This window comes from Ambystoma mexicanum, chromosome 4p, assembly GCF_040938575.1.
Source record: "Ambystoma mexicanum isolate Mex_15411 chromosome 4p, UKY_AmexF1_1, whole genome shotgun sequence".
NCBI lineage: Eukaryota > Metazoa > Chordata > Amphibia > Caudata > Ambystomatidae > Ambystoma > Ambystoma mexicanum.
In genome coordinates this window covers 21,455,266-21,479,177 of record NC_090927.1, presented here as the reverse complement: position 1 = coordinate 21,479,177, position 23,912 = coordinate 21,455,266, and positions in this window count along the sequence as shown.

Sequence of the window (23,912 nt, the reverse complement as noted above, 5' to 3'; positions counted from 1 at the left end):
AGTTCCTCACGGGAGAAGTGGACCTGCCGCTTGCGGTCGCACGCTTTCTTCGCTACTTTTCCCATTTTTCTTGGTTTCGCTAGGGTGGTTGACGGGTTGGGGTGTGTTTCAGGGTAGTGATTTTAGTGGTTGTGTGGTTTTAGTGTTTTTATAGGTGTACGCCGGGATGTTTCCCGTTCCGGGCCCGTGTTTTAACTTCCGTTTCCGTATATTTCCGGTCACCGTACTTTCCGGTAGGCGCACACTGCGGTGACCGCTAAGAGGGGTGGCGGTATTGCACCTAGGGCGCCGTACGGCGGCGGTGTGGGCCGTTTTGGGGTCATTTCCGCCATCGCGGACTTTGCACTTCCGCCGTGGCGTGGTGCTCGTGCCCGATGGGTCGGAATGGGCCGCACTTTGCTCCTTCGTGCAATGGCGGAAACGCTATTTACGCTGTGGCGCTCCGGTCAGTCGCTTTCCGCCAGGGTCGTAATGAGGGCCACTGTGATGATGATGAGGGGCGAACCAAGATAAGGAGAATGAGGGACTGTGATGATGACGAGGGACGAGTCCAAGGTAAGGAGACTGAGAGACTGTGATGATGAAGTGGGGAGAGTCCAAGGTAAGGGGACTGTGATGATGAAGAGGGGAGAGTCAAAGGTAAGGAGAATGAGGGACTGTGATGATGAAGAGGGGCGAATCCAAGGGAAAGGGAATGATGGACTGTGATGATGAAGAGGGGCGAGTCCAAGGTAAGGAGAATGAGGGGTTGTGATGATGAAGAGGGGTGAGTCCAAGGTAAGGGCAATGAGGGACTGTGATGATGAAGAGGGGTGAGTCCAAGGTAAGGAGATTGAGGGACTGTGATGATGAAGAGGGGCTAGTCCAAGGTAAGGAGAATGAGGGACTGTGATGATGAAAAGGGGCACTTCCAAGGTAAAGGGAATGAGGGACTGTGATGATGAAGGGGTCGAGTCCAAGGTAAGGAGACTGAGGGACTGTGATCATGAAGAGGGGTGAGTCCAAGGTATGGATAATGAGGCACTGTGATGATGATGAGTGGCGAGTCCAAGGTAAAGGGAATGAGGGACTGTGATGATGAAGAGGGGCAAGTCCAAGGTATGGAGAATGAGGGACTGTGATGATGAAGAGGGGAGAGTCCAAGGTATGGAGAATGAGGCACTGTGATGCTGAAGAGGGGCGAGTTCAAGGTAATGAGAATGAGGGACTGTGATGATGAAGAAGGGAGAGTCCAAGGTAAGGAGAATGAGGGACTGTGATGATGAAGAGGGGCAAGTACAAGGTAAAGGGAATGAGGGACTGTGATGATAAAGAGGGGTGAGTCCAAGGTAAGGAGAATGAGGGACTGTGATGATGAAGAGGGGAGTGGCCAAGGTAAGGAGAATGAGGGCTGTGATGATGAAGATGGGGTTAGTCCAAGGTAAGGAGAATGAAGTACTGTGATGATGAAGAGGGGTGAGTCTCAGGTAAGGGGACTGAGGGACTTTGATGATGAAGAGGGGCGAGTCCAAGGTAAGGGGCCTGAGGGACTGTGGTGATGACGAGGGGCGAATCCTAGGTAAGGAGAATGAGGGACTGTGATGATGAAGAGCGGCAAGTCCAAGGTAAGGAGACTGAGGGACTGTGATGATGAATAGGGGTGAGTCCAAGGTAAGGGGACTGAGGGGCTGTGACGATGAAGAGGGGCAAGTTCAAGGTAAGAAGAATGAGGGACTATGATGATGAAGAGGGGCGAGTCCAAGGGAAAGGGAATGATGGACTGTGATGATGAAGAGGGGCGAGTCCAAGGTAAGGAGAATGAGGGGTTGTGATGATAAAGAGGGGTGAGTCCAAGGTAAGGGGAATGAGGGACTGTGATGATGAAGAGGGGTGAGTCCAAGGGAAAGAAAATAAGGGACTGTGATGATGAAGAGGGTCGAGTCCAAGGTAAGGAGAATGAGGGACCGTGATGATGAAGTGGGCCAAGTCCAAGGTAAGGGGAATAAGGGACTGTGATGATGAAGAAGGGCGAGTCCAAGGTAAGGAGAATGAGGGACTGTGATGATGAAGAGGGGAGAGTCCAAGGTAAGGAAAAGGAGGGACTGTGATGATGAAGAGGGGTGAGTCCAAGGTAAGGAAAAGGAGGGACTGTGATGATGAAGAGGGGGTGAGTCCAAGGTAAGGGGACTGAGGGACTGTGATGATGAAGAGGGCTGAGTCCAAGGTAAGGAGAATGAGGCACTGTGATGATGATGAGGGGCGAGTCCAAGATAAGGAGAATGAGGGACTGTGATGATGACGAGGGGCGAGTCCAAGGTAAGGAGACTGAGGGACTGTGATGATGAAGTGGGGAGAGTCCAAGGTAAGGGGACTGTGATGATGAAGAGGGGAGAGTCAAAGGTAAGGAGAATGAGGGACTGTGATGATGAAGAGGGGCGTGTCCAAGGTAAAAGGAATGAGGGACTTTGATGATGATGAGAGGTGAGTCCAAGGTAAGGAGACTGAGGGACTTTGATGATGAAGAGGGGTTAGTCCAAGGTATGGAGAATGAGGCACTGTGATGCTGAAGAGGGGCGAGTTAAAGGTAATGAGAATGAGGGACTGTGATGATGAAGAAGGGAGAGTCCAAGGTAAGGAGAATGAGGGACTGTGATGATGAAGAGGGGCAAGTACAAGGTAAAGGGAATGAGGGACTGTGATGATAAAGAGGGGTGAGTCCAAGGTATGGAGAATGAGGGTCTGTGATGATGAAGAGGGGAGAGTCCAAGGTAAGGAGAATGAAGTACTGTGATGATGAAGAGGGGTGAGTCTCAGGTAAGGGGACTGAGGGACTTTGATGATGAAGAGGGGCGAGTCCAAGGTAAGGGGCCTGAGGGACTGTGGTGATGACGAGGGGCGAATCCTAGGTAAGGAGAATGAGGCACTGTGATGATGAAGAGCGGCAAGTCCAAGGTAAGGAGACTGAGGGACTGTGATGATGAATAGGGGTGAGTCCAAGGTAAGGGGACTGAGGTGCTGTGATGATGAAGAGGGGCAAGTTCAAGGTAAGGAGAATGAGGGACTATGATGATGAAGAGGGGCGAGTCCAAGGGAAAGGGAATGATGGACTGTGATGATGAAGAGGGGCGAGTCCAAGGTAAGGAGAATGAGGGGTTGTGATGATGAAGAGGGGTGAGTCCAAGGTAAGGGGAATGAGGGACTGTGATGATGAAGAGGGGAGAGTCCAAGGTAAGGAGAATGAAGTACTGTGATGATGAAGAGGGGTGAGTCTCATGTAAGGGGACTGAGGGACTTTGATGATGAAGAGGGGCGAGTCCAAGGTAAGGGGCCTGAGGGACTGTGGTGATGACGAGGGGCGAATCCTAGGTAAGGAGAATGATGCACTGTGATGATGAAGAGCGGCAAGTCCAAGGTAAGGAGACTGAGGGACTGTGATGATGAATAGGGGTGAGTCCAAGGTAAGGGGACTGAGGTGCTGTGATGATGAAGAGGGGCAAGTTCAAGGTAAGGAGAATGAGGGACTATGATGATGAAGAGGGGCTAGTCCAAGGTAAGGAGGATGAGGGACTGTGATGATGAAAAGGGGCACTTCCAAGGTAAAGGGAATGAGGGACTGTGATGATGAAGGGGTTGAGTCCAAGGTAAGGAGACTGAGGGACTATGATCATGAAGAGGGGTGAGTCCAAGGTATGGATAATGAGGCACTGTGATGATGATGAATGGCGAGTCCAAGGTAAAGGGAATGAGGGACTGTGATGATGAAGAGGGGCAAGTCCAAGGTATGGAGAATGAGGGACTGTGATGATGAAGAGGGGAGAGTCCAAGGTATGGAGAATGAGGCACTGTGATGCTGAAGAGGGGCGAGTTCAAGGTAATGAGAATGAGGGACTGTGATGATGAAGAAGGGAGAGTCCAAGGTAAGGAGAATGTGGGACTGTGATGATGAAGAGGGGCAAGTACAAGGTAAAGGGAATGAGGGACTGTGATGATAAAGAGGGGTGAGTCCAAGGTAAGGAGAATGAGGGACTGTGATGATGAAGAGGGGAGTGGCCAAGGTAAGGAGAATGAGGGCTGTGATGATGAAGAGGGGTTAGTCCAAGGTAAGGAGAATGAAGTACTGTGATGATGAAGAGGGGTGAGTCTCAGGTAAGGGGACTGAGGGACTTTGATGATGAAGAGGGGTGAGTCCAAGGTAAGGGGCCTGAGGGACTGTGGTGATGACGAGGGGCGAATCCTAGGTAAGGAGAATGAGGGACTGTGATGATGAAGAGCGGCAAGTCCAAGGTAAGGAGACTGAGGGACTGTGATGATGAATAGGGGTGAGTCCAAGGTAAGGGGACTGAGGGGCTGTGATGATGAAGAGGGGCAAGTTCAAGGTAAGAAGAATGAAGGACTATGATGATGAAGAGGGGCGAGTCCGCAGGGAAAGGGAATGATGGACTGTGATGATGAAGAGGGGCGAGTCCAAGGTAAGGAGAATGAGGGGTTGTGATGATAAAGAGGGGTGAGTCCAAGGTAAGGGGAATGAGGGACTGTGATGATGAAGAGGGGTGAGTCCAAGGGAAAGAAAATAAGGGACTGTGATGATGAAGAGGGTCGAGTCCAAGGTAAGGAGAATGAGGGACCGTGATGATGAAGTGGGCCAAGTCCAAGGTAAGGGGAATAAGGGACTGTGATGATGAAGAAGGGCGAGTCCAAGGTAAGGAGAATGAGGGACTGTGATGATGAAGAGGGGAGAGTCCAAGGTAAGGAAAAGGAGGGACTGTGATGATGAAGAGGGGTGAGTCCAAGCTAAGGAAAAGGAGGGACTGTGATGATGAAGAGGGGGTGAGTCCAAGGTAAGGGGACTGAGGGACTGTGATGATGAAGAGGGCTGAGTCCAAGGTAAGGAGAATGAGGCACTGTGATGATGATGAGGGGCGAGTCCAAGATAAGGAGAATGAGGGACTGTGATGATGACGAGGGGCGAGTCCAAGGTAAGGAGACTGAGAGACTGTGATGATGAAGTGAGGAGAGTCCAAGGTAAGGGGACTGTGATGATGAAGAGGGGAGAGTCAAAGGTAAGGAGAATGAGGGACTGTGATGATGAAGAGGGGCGAGTCCAAGGGAAAGGGAATGATGGACTGTGATGATGAAGAGGGGCGAGTCCAAGGTAAGGAGAATGAGGGGTTGTGATGATAAAGAGGGGTGAGTCCAAGGTAAGGGGAATGAGGGACTGTGATGATGAAGAGGGGTGAGTCCAAGGGAAAGAAAATAAGGGACTGTGATGATGAAGAGGGTCGAGTCCAAGGTAAGGAGAATGAGGGACCGTGATGATGAAGTGGGCCAAGTCCAAGGTAAGGGGAATAAGGGACTGTGATGATGAAGAAGGGCGAGTCCAAGGTAAGGAGACTGAGGGACTGTGATGATGAATAGGGGTGAGTCCAAGGTAAGGGGACTGAGGGGCTGTGACGATGAAGAGGGGCAAGTTCAAGGTAAGAAGAATGAGGGACTATGATGATGAAGAGGGGCGAGTCCAAGGGAAAGGGAATGATGGACTGTGATGATGAAGAGGGGCGAGTCCAAGGTAAGGAGAATGAGGGGTTGTGATGATAAAGAGGGGTGAGTCCAAGGTAAGGGGAATGAGGGACTGTGATGATGAAGAGGGGTGAGTCCAAGGGAAAGAAAATAAGGGACTGTGATGATGAAGAGGGTCGAGTCCAAGGTAAGGAGAATGAGGGACCGTGATGATGAAGTGGGCCAAGTCCAAGGTAAGGGGAATAAGGGACTGTGATGATGAAGAAGGGCGAGTCCAAGGTAAGGAGAATGAGGGACTGTGATGATGAAGAGGGGAGAGTCCAAGGTAAGGAAAAGGAGGGACTGTGATGATGAAGAGGGGTGAGTCCAAGGTAAGGAAAAGGAGGGACTGTGATGATGAAGAGGGGGTGAGTCCAAGGTAAGGGGACTGAGGGACTGTGATGATGAAGAGGGCTGAGTCCAAGGTAAGGAGAATGAGGCACTGTGATGATGATGAGGGGCGAGTCCAAGATAAGGAGAATGAGGGACTGTGATGATGACGAGGGGCGAGTCCAAGGTAAGGAGACTGAGGGACTGTGATGATGAAGTGGGGAGAGTCCAAGGTAAGGGGACTGTGATGATGAAGAGGGGAGAGTCAAAGGTAAGGAGAATGAGGGACTGTGATGATGAAGAGGGGCGTGTCCAAGGTAAAAGGAATGAGGGACTTTGATGATGATGAGAGGTGAGTCCAAGGTAAGGAGACTGAGGGACTTTGATGATGAAGAGGGGTTAGTCCAAGGTATGGAGAATGAGGCACTGTGATGCTGAAGAGGGGCGAGTTAAAGGTAATGAGAATGAGGGACTGTGATGATGAAGAAGGGAGAGTCCAAGGTAAGGAGAATGAGGGACTGTGATGATGAAGAGGGGCAAGTACAAGGTAAAGGGAATGAGGGACTGTGATGATAAAGAGGGGTGAGTCCAAGGTATGGAGAATGAGGGTCTGTGATGATGAAGAGGGGAGAGTCCAAGGTAAGGAGAATGAAGTACTGTGATGATGAAGAGGGGTGAGTCTCAGGTAAGGGGACTGAGGGACTTTGATGATGAAGAGGGGCGAGTCCAAGGTAAGGGGCCTGAGGGACTGTGGTGATGACGAGGGGCGAATCCTAGGTAAGGAGAATGAGGCACTGTGATGATGAAGAGCGGCAAGTCCAAGGTAAGGAGACTGAGGGACTGTGATGATGAATAGGGGTGAGTCCAAGGTAAGGGGACTGAGGTGCTGTGATGATGAAGAGGGGCAAGTTCAAGGTAAGGAGAATGAGGGACTATGATGATGAAGAGGGGCGAGTCCAAGGGAAAGGGAATGATGGACTGTGATGATGAAGAGGGGCGAGTCCAAGGTAAGGAGAATGAGGGGTTGTGATGATGAAGAGGGGTGAGTCCAAGGTAAGGGGAATGAGGGACTGTGATGATGAAGAGGGGAGAGTCCAAGGTAAGGAGAATGAAGTACTGTGATGATGAAGAGGGGTGAGTCTCATGTAAGGGGACTGAGGGACTTTGATGATGAAGAGGGGCGAGTCCAAGGTAAGGGGCCTGAGGGACTGTGGTGATGACGAGGGGCGAATCCTAGGTAAGGAGAATGATGCACTGTGATGATGAAGAGCGGCAAGTCCAAGGTAAGGAGACTGAGGGACTGTGATGATGAATAGGGGTGAGTCCAAGGTAAGGGGACTGAGGTGCTGTGATGATGAAGAGGGGCAAGTTCAAGGTAAGGAGAATGAGGGACTATGATGATGAAGAGGGGCTAGTCCAAGGTAAGGAGGATGAGGGACTGTGATGATGAAAAGGGGCACTTCCAAGGTAAAGGGAATGAGGGACTGTGATGATGAAGGGGTTGAGTCCAAGGTAAGGAGACTGAGGGACTATGATCATGAAGAGGGGTGAGTCCAAGGTATGGATAATGAGGCACTGTGATGATGATGAATGGCGAGTCCAAGGTAAAGGGAATGAGGGACTGTGATGATGAAGAGGGGCAAGTCCAAGGTATGGAGAATGAGGGACTGTGATGATGAAGAGGGGAGAGTCCAAGGTATGGAGAATGAGGCACTGTGATGCTGAAGAGGGGCGAGTTCAAGGTAATGAGAATGAGGGACTGTGATGATGAAGAAGGGAGAGTCCAAGGTAAGGAGAATGTGGGACTGTGATGATGAAGAGGGGCAAGTACAAGGTAAAGGGAATGAGGGACTGTGATGATAAAGAGGGGTGAGTCCAAGGTAAGGAGAATGAGGGACTGTGATGATGAAGAGGGGAGTGGCCAAGGTAAGGAGAATGAGGGCTGTGATGATGAAGAGGGGTTAGTCCAAGGTAAGGAGAATGAAGTACTGTGATGATGAAGAGGGGTGAGTCTCAGGTAAGGGGACTGAGGGACTTTGATGATGAAGAGGGGTGAGTCCAAGGTAAGGGGCCTGAGGGACTGTGGTGATGACGAGGGGCGAATCCTAGGTAAGGAGAATGAGGGACTGTGATGATGAAGAGCGGCAAGTCCAAGGTAAGGAGACTGAGGGACTGTGATGATGAATAGGGGTGAGTCCAAGGTAAGGGGACTGAGGGGCTGTGATGATGAAGAGGGGCAAGTTCAAGGTAAGAAGAATGAAGGACTATGATGATGAAGAGGGGCGAGTCCGCAGGGAAAGGGAATGATGGACTGTGATGATGAAGAGGGGCGAGTCCAAGGTAAGGAGAATGAGGGGTTGTGATGATAAAGAGGGGTGAGTCCAAGGTAAGGGGAATGAGGGACTGTGATGATGAAGAGGGGTGAGTCCAAGGGAAAGAAAATAAGGGACTGTGATGATGAAGAGGGTCGAGTCCAAGGTAAGGAGAATGAGGGACCGTGATGATGAAGTGGGCCAAGTCCAAGGTAAGGGGAATAAGGGACTGTGATGATGAAGAAGGGCGAGTCCAAGGTAAGGAGAATGAGGGACTGTGATGATGAAGAGGGGAGAGTCCAAGGTAAGGAAAAGGAGGGACTGTGATGATGAAGAGGGGTGAGTCCAAGCTAAGGAAAAGGAGGGACTGTGATGATGAAGAGGGGGTGAGTCCAAGGTAAGGGGACTGAGGGACTGTGATGATGAAGAGGGCTGAGTCCAAGGTAAGGAGAATGAGGCACTGTGATGATGATGAGGGGCGAGTCCAAGATAAGGAGAATGAGGGACTGTGATGATGACGAGGGGCGAGTCCAAGGTAAGGAGACTGAGAGACTGTGATGATGAAGTGAGGAGAGTCCAAGGTAAGGGGACTGTGATGATGAAGAGGGGAGAGTCAAAGGTAAGGAGAATGAGGGACTGTGATGATGAAGAGGGGCGAGTCCAAGGGAAAGGGAATGATGGACTGTGATGATGAAGAGGGGCGAGTCCAAGGTAAGGAGAATGAGGGGTTGTGATGATGAAGAGGGGTGAGTCCAAGGTAAGGGGAATGAGGGACTGTGATGATGAAGAGGGGTGAGTCCAAGGTAAGGAGATTGAGGGACTGTGATGATGAAGAGGGGCTAGTCCAAGGTAAGGAGAATGAGGGACTGTGATGATGAAAAGGGGCACTTCCAAGGTAAAGGGAATGAGGGACTGTGATGATGAAGGGGTCGAGTCCAAGGTAAGGAGACTGAGGGACTGTGATCATGAAGAGGGGTGAGTCCAAGGTATGGATAATGAGGCACTGTGATGATGATGAGTGGCGAGTCCAAGGTAAAGGGAATGAGGGACTGTGATGATGAAGAGGGGCAAGTCCAAGGTATGGAGAATGAGGGACTGTGATGATGAAGAGGGGAGAGTCCAAGGTATGGAGAATGAGGCACTGTGATGCTGAAGAGGGGCGAGTTCAAGGTAATGAGAATGAGGGACTGTGATGATGAAGAAGGGAGAGTACAAGGTAAGGAGAATGAGGGACTGTGATGATGAAGAGGGGCAAGTACAAGGTAAAGGGAATGAGGGACTGTGATGATAAAGAGGGGTGAGTCCAAGGTAAGGAGAATGAGGGACTGTGATGATGAAGAGGGGAGTGGCCAAGGTAAGGAGAATGAGGGCTGTGATGATGAAGATGGGGTTAGTCCAAGGTAAGGAGAATGAAGTACTGTGATGATGAAGAGGGGTGAGTCTCAGGTAAGGGGACTGAGGGACTTTGATGATGAAGAGGGGCGAGTCCAAGGTAAGGGGCCTGAGGGACTGTGGTGATGACGAGGGGCGAATCCTAGGTAAGGAGAATGAGGGACTGTGATGATGAAGAGCGGCAAGTCCAAGGAAAGGAGACTGAGGGACTGTGATGATGAATAGGGGTGAGTCCAAGGTAAGGGGACTGAGGTGCTGTGATGATGAAGAGGGGCAAGTTCAAGGTAAGGAGAATGAGGGACTATGATGATGAAGAGGGGCGAGTCCAAGGGAAAGGGAATGATGGACTGTGATGATGAAGAGGGGCGAGTCCAAGGTAAGGAGAATGAGGGGTTGTGATGATGAAGAGGGGTGAGTCCAAGGTAAGGGGAATGAGGGACTGTGATGATGAAGAGGGGAGAGTCCAAGGTAAGGAGAATGAAGTACTGTGATGATGAAGAGGGGTGAGTCTCATGTAAGGGGACTGAGGGACTTTGATGATGAAGAGGGGCGAGTCCAAGGTAAGGGGCCTGAGGGACTGTGGTGATGACGAGGGGCGAATCCTAGGTAAGGAGAATGATGCACTGTGATGATGAAGAGCGGCAAGTCCAAGGTAAGGAGACTGAGGGACTGTGATGATGAATAGGGGTGAGTCCAAGGTAAGGGGACTGAGGTGCTGTGATGATGAAGAGGGGCAAGTTCAAGGTAAGGAGAATGAGGGACTATGATGATGAAGAGGGGCTAGTCCAAGGTAAGGAGGATGAGGGACTGTGATGATGAAAAGGGGCACTTCCAAGGTAAAGGGAATGAGGGACTGTGATGATGAAGGGGTTGAGTCCAAGGTAAGGAGACTGAGGGACTATGATCATGAAGAGGGGTGAGTCCAAGGTATGGATAATGAGGCACTGTGATGATGATGAATGGCGAGTCCAAGGTAAAGGGAATGAGGGACTGTGATGATGAAGAGGGGCAAGTCCAAGGTATGGAGAATGAGGGACTGTGATGATGAAGAGGGGAGAGTCCAAGGTATGGAGAATGAGGCACTGTGATGCTGAAGAGGGGCGAGTTCAAGGTAATGAGAATGAGGGACTGTGATGATGAAGAAGGGAGAGTCCAAGGTAAGGAGAATGTGGGACTGTGATGATGAAGAGGGGCAAGTACAAGGTAAAGGGAATGAGGGACTGTGATGATAAAGAGGGGTGAGTCCAAGGTAAGGAGAATGAGGGACTGTGATGATGAAGAGGGGAGTGGCCAAGGTAAGGAGAATGAGGGCTGTGATGATGAAGAGGGGTTAGTCCAAGGTAAGGAGAATGAAGTACTGTGATGATGAAGAGGGGTGAGTCTCAGGTAAGGGGACTGAGGGACTTTGATGATGAAGAGGGGTGAGTCCAAGGTAAGGGGCCTGAGGGACTGTGGTGATGACGAGGGGCGAATCCTAGGTAAGGAGAATGAGGGACTGTGATGATGAAGAGCGGCAAGTCCAAGGTAAGGAGACTGAGGGACTGTGATGATGAATAGGGGTGAGTCCAAGGTAAGGGGACTGAGGGGCTGTGATGATGAAGAGGGGCAAGTTCAAGGTAAGAAGAATGAAGGACTATGATGATGAAGAGGGGCGAGTCCGCAGGGAAAGGGAATGATGGACTGTGATGATGAAGAGGGGCGAGTCCAAGGTAAGGAGAATGAGGGGTTGTGATGATAAAGAGGGGTGAGTCCAAGGTAAGGGGAATGAGGGACTGTGATGATGAAGAGGGGTGAGTCCAAGGGAAAGAAAATAAGGGACTGTGATGATGAAGAGGGTCGAGTCCAAGGTAAGGAGAATGAGGGACCGTGATGATGAAGTGGGCCAAGTCCAAGGTAAGGGGAATAAGGGACTGTGATGATGAAGAAGGGCGAGTCCAAGGTAAGGAGAATGAGGGACTGTGATGATGAAGAGGGGAGAGTCCAAGGTAAGGAAAAGGAGGGACTGTGATGATGAAGAGGGGTGAGTCCAAGCTAAGGAAAAGGAGGGACTGTGATGATGAAGAGGGGGTGAGTCCAAGGTAAGGGGACTGAGGGACTGTGATGATGAAGAGGGCTGAGTCCAAGGTAAGGAGAATGAGGCACTGTGATGATGATGAGGGGCGAGTCCAAGATAAGGAGAATGAGGGACTGTGATGATGACGAGGGGCGAGTCCAAGGTAAGGAGACTGAGAGACTGTGATGATGAAGTGAGGAGAGTCCAAGGTAAGGGGACTGTGATGATGAAGAGGGGAGAGTCAAAGGTAAGGAGAATGAGGGACTGTGATGATGAAGAGGGGCGAGTCCAAGGGAAAGGGAATGATGGACTGTGATGATGAAGAGGGGCGAGTCCAAGGTAAGGAGAATGAGGGGTTGTGATGATGAAGAGGGGTGAGTCCAAGGTAAGGGGAATGAGGGACTGTGATGATGAAGAGGGGTGAGTCCAAGGTAAGGAGATTGAGGGACTGTGATGATGAAGAGGGGCTAGTCCAAGGTAAGGAGAATGAGGGACTGTGATGATGAAAAGGGGCACTTCCAAGGTAAAGGGAATGAGGGACTGTGATGATGAAGGGGTCGAGTCCAAGGTAAGGAGACTGAGGGACTGTGATCATGAAGAGGGGTGAGTCCAAGGTATGGATAATGAGGCACTGTGATGATGATGAGTGGCGAGTCCAAGGTAAAGGGAATGAGGGACTGTGATGATGAAGAGGGGCAAGTCCAAGGTATGGAGAATGAGGGACTGTGATGATGAAGAGGGGAGAGTCCAAGGTATGGAGAATGAGGCACTGTGATGCTGAAGAGGGGCGAGTTCAAGGTAATGAGAATGAGGGACTGTGATGATGAAGAAGGGAGAGTACAAGGTAAGGAGAATGAGGGACTGTGATGATGAAGAGGGGCAAGTACAAGGTAAAGGGAATGAGGGACTGTGATGATAAAGAGGGGTGAGTCCAAGGTAAGGAGAATGAGGGACTGTGATGATGAAGAGGGGAGTGGCCAAGGTAAGGAGAATGAGGGCTGTGATGATGAAGATGGGGTTAGTCCAAGGTAAGGAGAATGAAGTACTGTGATGATGAAGAGGGGTGAGTCTCAGGTAAGGGGACTGAGGGACTTTGATGATGAAGAGGGGCGAGTCCAAGGTAAGGGGCCTGAGGGACTGTGGTGATGACGAGGGGCGAATCCTAGGTAAGGAGAATGAGGGACTGTGATGATGAAGAGCGGCAAGTCCAAGGAAAGGAGACTGAGGGACTGTGATGATGAATAGGGGTGAGTCCAAGGTTAGGGGACTGAGGGGCTGTGACGATGAAGAGGGGCAAGTTCAAGGTAAGAAGAATGAGGGACTATGATGATGAAGAGGGGCGAGTCCAAGGGAAAGGGAATGATGGACTGTGATGATGAAGAGGGGCGAGTCCAAGGTAAGGAGAATGAGGGGTTGTGATGATAAAGAGGGATGAGTCCAAGGTAAGGGGAATGAGGGACTGTGATGATGAAGAGGGGTGAGTCCAAGGGAAAGAAAATAAGGGACTGTGATGATGAAGAGGGTCGAGTCCAAGGTAAGGAGAATGAGGGACCGTGATGATGAAGTGGGCCAAGTCCAAGGTAAGGGGAATAAGGGACTGTGATGATGAAGAAGGGCGAGTCCAAGGTAAGGAGAATGAGGGACTGTGATGATGAAGAGGGGAGAGTCCAAGGTAAGGAAAAGGAGGGACTGTGATGATGAAGAGGGGTGAGTCCAAGGTAAGGAAAAGGAGGGACTGTGATGATGAAGAGGGGGTGAGTCCAAGGTAAGGGGACTGAGGGACTGTGATGATGAAGAGGGCTGAGTCCAAGGTAAGGAGAATGAGGCACTGTGATGATGATGAGGGGCGAGTCCAAGAGAAGGAGAATGAGGGACTGTGATGATGACGAGGGGCGAGTCCAAGGTAAGGAGACTGAGGGACTGTGATGATGAAGTGGGGAGAGTCCAAGGTAAGGGGACTATGATGATGAAGAGGGGCGAGTCCAAGGGAAAGGGAATGATGGACTGTGATGATGAAGAGGGGCGAGTCCAAGGTAAGGAGAATGAGGGGTTGTGATGATGAAGAGGGGTGAGTCCAAGGTAAGGGGAATGAGGGACTGTGATGATGAAGAGGGGAGAGTCCAAGGTAAGGAGAATGAAGTACTGTGATGATGAAGAGGGGTGAGTCTCATGTAAGGGGACTGAGGGACTTTGATGATGAAGAGGGGCGAGTCCAAGGTAAGGGGCCTGAGGGACTGTGGTGATGACGAGGGGCGAATCCTAGGTAAGGAGAATGATGCACTGTGATGATGAAGAGAGGCAAGTCCAAGGTAAGGAGACTGAGGGACTGTGATGATGAATAGGGGTGAGTCCAAGGTAAGGGGACGGAGGTGCTGTGATGATGAAGAGGGGCAAGTTCAAGGTAAGGAGAATGAGGGACTATGATGATGAAGAGGGGCTAGTCCAAGGTAAGGAGGATGAGGGACTGTGATGATGAAGGGGTTGAGTCCAAGGTAAGGAGACTGAGGGACTATGATCATGAAGAGGGGTGAGTCCAAGGTATGGATAATGAGGCACTGTGATGATGATGAATGGCGAGTCCAAGGTAAAGGGAATGAGGGACTGTGATGATGAAGAGGGGCAAGTCCAAGGTATGGAGAATGAGGGACTGTGATGATGAAGAGGGGAGAGTCCAAGGTATGGAGAATGAGGCACTGTGATGCTGAAGAGGGGCGAGTTCAAGGTAATGAGAATGAGGGACTGTGATGATGAAGAAGGGAGAGTCCAAGGTAAGGAGAATGTGGGACTGTGATGATGAAGAGGGGCAAGTACAAGGTAAAGGGAATGAGGGACTGTGATGATAAAGAGGGGTGAGTCCAAGGTAAGGAGAATGAGGGACTGTGATGATGAAGAGGGGAGTGGCCAAGGTAAGGAGAATGAGGGCTGTGATGATGAAGAGGGGTTAGTCCAAGGTAAGGAGAATGAAGTACTGTGATGATGAAGAGGGGTGAGTCTCAGGTAAGGGGACTGAGGGACTTTGATGATGAAGAGGGGTGAGTCCAAGGTAAGGGGCCTGAGGGACTGTGGTGATGACGAGGGGCGAATCCTAGGTAAGGAGAATGAGGGACTGTGATGATGAAGAGCGGCAAGTCCAAGGTAAGGAGACTGAGGGACTGTGATGATGAATAGGGGTGAGTCCAAGGTAAGGGGACTGAGGGGCTGTGATGATGAAGAGGGGCAAGTTCAAGGTAAGAAGAATGAAGGACTATGATGATGAAGAGGGGCGAGTCCGCAGGGAAAGGGAATGATGGACTGTGATGATGAAGAGGGGCGAGTCCAAGGTAAGGAGAATGAGGGGTTGTGATGATAAAGAGGGGTGAGTCCAAGGTAAGGGGAATGAGGGACTGTGATGATGAAGAGGGGTGAGTCCAAGGGAAAGAAAATAAGGGACTGTGATGATGAAGAGGGTCGAGTCCAAGGTAAGGAGAATGAGGGACCGTGATGATGAAGTGGGCCAAGTCCAAGGTAAGGGAAATAAGGGACTGTGATGATGAAGAAGGGCGAGTCCAAGGTAAGGAGAATGAGGGACTGTGATGATGAAGAGGGGAGAGTCCAAGGTAAGGAAAAGGAGGGACTGTGATGATGAAGAGGGGTGAGTCCAAGCTAAGGAAAAGGAGGGACTGTGATGATGAAGAGGGGGTGAGTCCAAGGTAAGGGGACTGAGGGACTGTGATGATGAAGAGGGCTGAGTCCAAGGTAAGGAGAATGAGGCACTGTGATGATGATGAGGGGCGAGTCCAAGATAAGGAGAATGAGGGACTGTGATGATGACGAGGGGCGAGTCCAAGGTAAGGAGACTGAGAGACTGTGATGATGAAGTGAGGAGAGTCCAAGGTAAGGGGACTGTGATGATGAAGAGGGGAGAGTCAAAGGTAAGGAGAATGAGGGACTGTGATGATGAAGAGGGGCGAGTCCAAGGGAAAGGGAATGATGGACTGTGATGATGAAGAGGGGCGAGTCCAAGGTAAGGAGAATGAGGGGTTGTGATGATGAAGAGGGGTGAGTCCAAGGTAAGGGGAATGAGGGACTGTGATGATGAAGAGGGGTGAGTCCAAGGTAAGGAGATTGAGGGACTGTGATGATGAAGAGGGGCTAGTCCAAGGTAAGGAGAATGAGGGACTGTGATGATGAAAAGGGGCACTTCCAAGGTAAAGGGAATGAGGGACTGTGATGATGAAGGGGTCGAGTCCAAGGTAAGGAGACTGAGGGACTGTGATCATGAAGAGGGGTGAGTCCAAGGTATGGATAATGAGGCACTGTGATGATGATGAGTGGCGAGTCCAAGGTAAAGGGAATGAGGGACTGTGATGATGAAGAGGGGCAAGTCCAAGGTATGGAGAATGAGGGACTGTGATGATAAAGAGGGGAGAGTCCAAGGTATGGAGAATGAGGCACTGTGATGCTGAAGAGGGGCGAGTTCAAGGTAATGAGAATGAGGGACTGTGATGATGAAGAAGGGAGAGTACAAGGTAAGGAGAATGAGGGACTGTGATGATGAAGAGGGGCAAGTACAAGGTAAAGGGAATGAGGGACTGTGATGATAAAGAGGGGTGAGTCCAAGGTAAGGAGAATGAGGGACTGTGATGATGAAGAGGGGAGTGGCCAAGGTAAGGAGAATGAGGGCTGTGATGATGAAGATGGGGTTAGTCCAAGGTAAGGAGAATGAAGTACTGTGATGATGAAGAGGGGTGAGTCTCAGGTAAGGGGACTGAGGGACTTTGATGATGAAGAGGGGCGAGTCCAAGGTAAGGGGCCTGAGGGACTGTGGTGATGACGAGGGGCGAATCCTAGGTAAGGAGAATGAGGGACTGTGATGATGAAGAGCGGCAAGTCCAAGGAAAGGAGACTGAGGGACTGTGATGATGAATAGGGGTGAGTCCAAGGTTAGGGGACTGAGGGGCTGTGACGATGAAGAGGGGCAAGTTCAAGGTAAGAAGAATGAGGGACTATGATGATGAAGAGGGGCGAGTCCAAGGGAAAGGGAATGATGGACTGTGATGATGAAGAGGGGCGAGTCCAAGGTAAGGAGAATGAGGGGTTGTGATGATAAAGAGGGATGAGTCCAAGGTAAGGGGAATGAGGGACTGTGATGATGAAGAGGGGTGAGTCCAAGGGAAAGAAAATAAGGGACTGTGATGATGAAGAGGGTCGAGTCCAAGGTAAGGAGAATGAGGGACCGTGATGATGAAGTGGGCCAAGTCCAAGGTAAGGGGAATAAGGGACTGTGATGATGAAGAAGGGCGAGTCCAAGGTAAGGAGAATGAGGGACTGTGATGATGAAGAGGGGAGAGTCCAAGGTAAGGAAAAGGAGGGACTGTGATGATGAAGAGGGGTGAGTCCAAGGTAAGGAAAAGGAGGGACTGTGATGATGAAGAGGGGGTGAGTCCAAGGTAAGGGGACTGAGGGACTGTGATGATGAAGAGGGCTGAGTCCAAGGTAAGGAGAATGAGGCACTGTGATGATGATGAGGGGCGAGTCCAAGAGAAGGAGAATGAGGGACTGTGATGATGACGAGGGGCGAGTCCAAGGTAAGGAGACTGAGGGACTGTGATGATGAAGTGGGGAGAGTCCAAGGTAAGGGGACTGTGATGATGAAGAGGGGAGAGTCAAAGGTAAGGAGAATGAGGGACTGTGATGATGAAGAGGGGCATGTCCAAGGTAAAAGGAATGAGGGACTTTGATGATGATGAGAGGTGAGTCCAAGGTAAGGAGACTGAGGGACTTTGATGATGAAGAGGGGTTAGTCCAAGGTATGGAGAATGAAGTATTGTGATGATGAAGAGGGGCGAGTCTCAGGTAAGGGGACTGAGGGACTTTGATGATGAAGAGGGGCGAGTACAAGGTAAGGGGCCTGAGGGACTGTGGTGATGATGAGGGGTGAGCCCTAGGTAAGAAGAATGAGGGACTGTGATGATGAAGAGGGGCAAGTCCAAGGTAAGGAGACTGAGGGACTGTGATGATGAATAGGGGTGAGTCCAAGGTAAGGGGACTGAGGGTCTGTGATGATGAAGCGGGGCAAGTTCAAGGTAATGAGAATGAGGGACTATGATGATGAAGTGGAGCAAGTTCAAGGTAATGAGAATGAGGGACTGTGATGATGAAGAGGGGCTAGTCCAAGGGAAAGGGAATGATGGACTGTGATGATGAAGAGGGTCGAGTCCAAGGTAAGGAGAATGAGGGACCGTGATGATGAAGAGGGGCGAGTCCAAGGTAAGGAGAATGAGGGACTGTGATGATGAAAAGGGGAGAGTCCAAGGTAAGGAAAAGGAGGGACTGTGATGATGAAGAGGGGTGAGTCCAAGGTAAGGAAAAGGAGGGACTGTGATGATGAAGAGGGGTGAGTCCAAGGTAAGGAAAAGGAGGGACTGTGATGATAAAGAGGGGTGAGGCCAAGGTAAAGGGACTGAGGGACTGTGATGATGACGAGGGGCGAGTCCAAGGTAAGGAGATTGAGGGACTGTGATGATGAAGAGGGGCTAGTCCAAGGTAAGGAGAATGAGGGACTGTGATGATGAAAAGGGGCACGCCCAAGGTAAAGGGAATGAGGGACTGTGATGATGAAGGGGTCGAGTCCAAGGTAAGGAGACTGAGGGACTATGATCATGAAGAGGGGTGAGTCCAAGGTATGGATAATGAGGCACTGTGATGATTATGAGGGGCAAGTCCAAGGTAAAGGGAATGAGGGACTGTGATGATGAAGAGGGGCAAGTCCAAGGTATGGAGAATGAAGCACTGTGATGATGAAGAGGGGCGAGTCCAAGGTATGGAGAATGAGGCACTGTGATGATGAAGAGGGGCGAGTTCAAGGTAATGAGAATGAGGGACTGTGGTGATGAAGATGGGAGAGTCCAAGGTAAGGAGAATGAGGGACTGTGATGATGAAGAGGTTCAAGTCCAAGGTAAAGGGAATGAGGGACTGTGATGATAAAGAGGGGTGAGTCCAAGGTAAGGAGAATGAGGGAATGTGATGATGAACAGGGGAGTGGCCAAGGTAAGGAGAATGAGGGCTGTGATGATGAAGAGGGCCGAGTCCAACGTAAGGAGAATGAGGCACTGTGATGATGATGAGGGACGAGTCCAAGGTAAGGAGACTGAGGGACTGTGATGATGAAGAGGGGTGAGTCCAAGGTAAGGGGACAGAGGGACTGTGATGATGAAGAGGGGAGAGTCCAAAGTAAGGAGAATGAGGGACTGTGATGATGAAGAGGGGCGTGTCCAAGGTAAAAGGAATGATGGACTTTGTTGATGATGAGCGGCGAGTCCAAGGTAAGGAGAATGAGGGACTGTGATGATAAAGAGGGGCGAGTCCAAGGTATGAAGAATGAGGCACTGTGATGATGAAGAGGGGAGAGTCCAAGGTAAGGAGAATGAGGGACTGTGATGATGAAGAGGGGCACGTCCAAGGTAAAGGGTATGAGGGACTGTGTTGATAAAGAGGGGCGAGTCCAAGGTAAGGAGAATGAGGGACTGTGATGGTGAAGAGGGGAGAGGCCAAGGTAAGGAGAATGAGGCCTGTGATGATGAAGAGGGCCGAGTCCAAGGTAAGTAGAATTAGGCGCTTTGATGATGATGAGGGGCGAGTCCAAGATAAGGAGAATGAGGGACTGTGATGATGATGAGGGGTGAGTCCAAGGTAAGGAGACTGAGGGACTGCGATGATGAAGAGGGGTGAGTCCAAGGTAAGGGGACTGAGGGACTGTGATGATGAAGAGGGGAGAGTCAAAGGTAAGGAGAATGAGGGACTGTGATGATGAAGAGGGGCGTGTCCAAGGTAAAAGGAATAAGGGACTTTGATGATGATGAGAGGCGAGTCCAAGGTAAGGAGACTGAGGGAATGTGATGATGAAGAGGGGTTAGTCCAAGGTAAGGAGAATGAAGTACTGTGATGATTAAGAGGGGCGAGTCTCAGGTAAGGGGACTGAGGGACTTTGATGATGAAGAGTGGCGTGTCCAAGGTAAGGGGCCTGAGGGACTGTGGTGATGACGAGGGGTGAGTCCTAGGTAAGGAGAATCAGGGACTGTGATGATGAAGAGGGGCAAGTCCAAGTTAAGGAGACTGAGGGACTGTGATGATGAATAGGGTTGAGTCCAAGGTAAGGAGAATGAGGGACTGTGATGATGAAGAGGGGAGAGTCCAAGGTAAGGAAAAGGAGGGACTGTGATGATGAAGAGGGGTGAGTCCAAGGTAAGGGGAATGAGGGACTGTGATGATGAAGAGGGGTGAGTCCAAGGGAAAGAAAATAAGGGACTGTGATGATGAAGAGGGTCGAGTCCAAGGTAAGGAGAATGAGGGACCGTGATGATGAAGTGGGCCAAGTCCAAGGTAAGGGGAATAAGGGACTGTGATGATGAAGAAGGGCGAGTCCAAGGTAAGGAGAATGAGGGACTGTGATGATGAAGAGGGGAGAGTCCAAGGTAAGGAAAAGGAGGGACTGTGATGATGAAGAGGGGTGAGTCCAAGGTAAGGAAAAGGAGGGACTGTGATGATGAAGAGGGGGTGAGTCCAAGGTAAGGGGACTGAGGGACTGTGATGATGAAGAGGGCTGAGTCCAAGGTAAGGAGAATGAGGCACTGTGATGATGATGAGGGGCGAGTCCAAGATAAGGAGAATGAGGGACTGTGATGATGACGAGGGGCGAGTCCAAGGTAAGGAGACTGAGGGACTGTGATGATGAAGTGGGGAGAGTCCAAGGTAAGGGGACTGTGATGATGAAGAGGGGAGAGTCAAAGGTAAGGAGAATGAGGGACTGTGATGATGAAGAGGGGCGTGTCCAAGGTAAAAGGAATGAGGGACTTTGATGATGATGAGAGGTGAGTCCAAGGTAAGGAGACTGAGGGACTTTGATGATGAAGAGGGGTTAGTCCAAGGTATGGAGAATGAGGCACTGTGATGCTGAAGAGGGGCGAGTTCAAGGTAATGAGAATGAGGGACTGTGATGATGAAGAAGGGAGAGTCCAAGGTAAGGAGAATGAGGGACTGTGATGATGAAGAGGGGCAAGTACAAGGTAAAGGGAATGAGGGACTGTGATGATAAAGAGGGGTGAGTCCAAGGTATGGAGAATGAGGGTCTGTGATGATGAAGAGGGGAGAGTCCAAGGTAAGGAGAATGAAGTACTGTGATGATGAAGAGGGGTGAGTCTCAGGTAAGGGGACTGAGGGACTTTGATGATGAAGAGGGGCGAGTCCAAGGTAAGGGGCCTGAGGGACTGTGGTGATGACGAGGGGCGAATCCTAGGTAAGGAGAATGAGGCACTGTGATGATGAAGAGCGGCAAGTCCAAGGTAAGGAGACTGAGGGACTGTGATGATGAATAGGGGTGAGTCCAAGGTAAGGGGACTGAGGTGCTGTGATGATGAAGAGGGGCAAGTTCAAGGTAAGGAGAATGAGGGACTATGATGATGAAGAGGGGCGAGTCCAAGGGAAAGGGAATGATGGACTGTGATGATGAAGAGGGGCGAGTCCAAGGTAAGGGGAATGAGGGACTGTGATGATGAAGAGGGGAGAGTCCAAGGTAAGGAGAATGAAGTACTGTGATGATGAAGAGGGGTGAGTCTCATGTGAGGGGACTGAGGGACTTTGATGATGAAGAGGGGCGAGTCCAAGGTAAGGGGCCTGAGGGACTGTGGTGATGACGAGGGGCGAATCCTAGGTAAGGAGAATGATGCACTGTGATGATGAAGAGCGGCAAGTCCAAGGTAAGGAGACTGAGGGACTGTGATGATGAATAGGGGTGAGTCCAAGGTAAGGGGACTGAGGTGCTGTGATGATGAAGAGGGGCAAGTTCAAGGTAAGGAGAATGAGGGACTATGATGATGAAGTGGGGCGAGTCCAAGGGAAAGGGAATGATGGACTGTGATGATGAAGAGGGGCGAGTCCAAGGTAAGGAGAATGAGGGGTTGTGATGATGAAGAGGGGTGAGTCCAAGGTAAGGGGAATGAGGGACTGTGATGATGAAGAGGGGTGAGTCCAAGGTAAGGAGATTGAGGGACTGTGATGATGAAGAGGGGCTAGTCCAAGGTAAGGAGAATGAGGGACTGTGATGATGAAAAGGGGCACTTCCAAGGTAAAGGGAATGAGGGACTGTGATGATGAAGGGGTTGAGTCCAAGGTAAGGAGACTGAGGGACTATGATCATGAAGAGGGGTGAGTCCAAGGTATGGATAATGAGGCACTGTGATGATGATGAGTGGCGAGTCCAAGGTAAAGGGAATGAGGGACTGTGATGCTGAAGAGGGGCAAGTCCAAGGTATGGAGAATGAGGGACTGTGATGATGAAGAGGGGAGAGTCCAAGGTATGGAGAATGAGGCACTGTGATGCTGAAGAGGGGCGAGTTCAAGGTAATGAGAATGAGGGACTGTGATGATGAAGAAGGGAGAGTCCAAGGTAAGGAGAATGTGGGACTGTGATGATGAAGAGGGGCAAGTACAAGGTAAAGGGAATGAGGGACTGTGATGATAAAGAGGGGTGAGTCCAAGGTAAGGAGAATGAGGGACTGTGATGATGAAGAGGGGAGTGGCCAAGGTAAGGAGAATGAGGGCTGTGATGATGAAGAGGGGTTAGTCCAAGGTAAGGAGAATGAAGTACTGTGATGATGAAGAGGGGTGAGTCTCAGGTAAGGGGACTGAGGGACTTTGATGATGAAGAGGGGTGAGTCCAAGGTAAGGGGCCTGAGGGACTGTGGTGATGACGAGGGGCGAATCCTAGGTAAGGAGAATGAGGGACTGTGATGATGAAGAGCGGCAAGTCCAAGGTAAGGAGACTGAGGGACTGTGATGATGAATAGGGGTGAGTCTAAGGTAAGGGGACTGAGGGGCTGTGATGATGAAGAGGGGCAAGTTCAAGGTAAGAAGAATGAAGGACTATGATGATGAAGAGGGGCGAGTCCGCAGGGAAAGGGAATGATGGACTGTGATGATGAAGAGGGGCGAGTCCAAGGTAAGGAGAATGAGGGGTTGTGATGATAAAGAGGGGTGAGTCCAAGGTAAGGGGAATGAGGGACTGTGATGATGAAGAGGGGTGAGTCCAAGGGAAAGAAAATAAGGGACTGTGATGATGAAGAGGGTCGAGTCCAAGGTAACGAGAATGAGGGACCGTGATGATGAAGTGGGCCAAGTCCAAGGTAAGGGGAATAAGGGACTGTGATGATGAAGAAGGGCGAGTCCAAGGTAAGGAGAATGAGGGACTGTGATGATGAAGAGGGGAGAGTCCAAGGTAAGGAAAAGGAGGGACTGTGATGATGAAGAGGGGTGAGTCCAAGCTAAGGAAAAGGAGGGACTGTGATGATGAAGAGGGGGTGAGTCCAAGGTAAGGGGACTGAGGGACTGTGATGATGAAGAGGGCTGAGTCCAAGGTAAGGAGAATGAGGCACTGTGATGATGATGAGGGGCGAGTCCAAGATAAGGAGAATGAGGGACTGTGATGATGACGAGGGGCGAGTCCAAGGTAAGGAGACTGAGAGACTGTGATGATGAAGTGGGGAGAGTCCAAGGTAAGGGGACTGTGATGATGAAGAGGGGAGAGTCAAAGGTAAGGAGAATGAGGGACTGTGATGATGAAGAGGGGCGAGTCCAAGGGAAAGGGAATGATGGACTGTGATGATGAAGAGGGGCGAGTCCAAGGTAAGGAGAATGAGGGGTTGTGATGATGAAGAGGGGTGAGTCCAAGGTAAGGGGAATGAGGGACTGTGATGATGAAGAGGGGTGAGTCCAAGGTAAGGAGATTGAGGGACTGTGATGATGAAGAGGGGCTAGTCCAAGGTAAGGAGAATGAGGGACTGTGATGATGAAAAGGGGCACTTCCAAGGTAAAGGGAATGAGGGACTGTGATGATGAAGGGGTCGAGTCCAAGGTAAGGAGACTGAGGGACTGTGATCATGAAGAGGGGTGAGTCCAAGGTATGGATAATGAGGCACTGTGATGATGATGAGTGGCGAGTCCAAGGTAAAGGGAATGAGGGACTGTGATGATGAAGAGGGGCAAGTCCAAGGTATGGAGAATGAGGGACTGTGATGATGAAGAGGGGAGAGTCCAAGGTATGGAGAATGAGGCACTGTGATGCTGAAGAGGGGCGAGTTCAAGGTAATGAGAATGAGGGACTGTGATGATGAAGAAGGGAGAGTACAAGGTAAGGAGAATGAGGGACTGTGATGATGAAGAGGGGCAAGTACAAGGTAAAGGGAATGAGGGACTGTGATGATAAAGAGGGGTGAGTCCAAGGTAAGGAGAATGAGGGACTGTGATGATGAAGAGG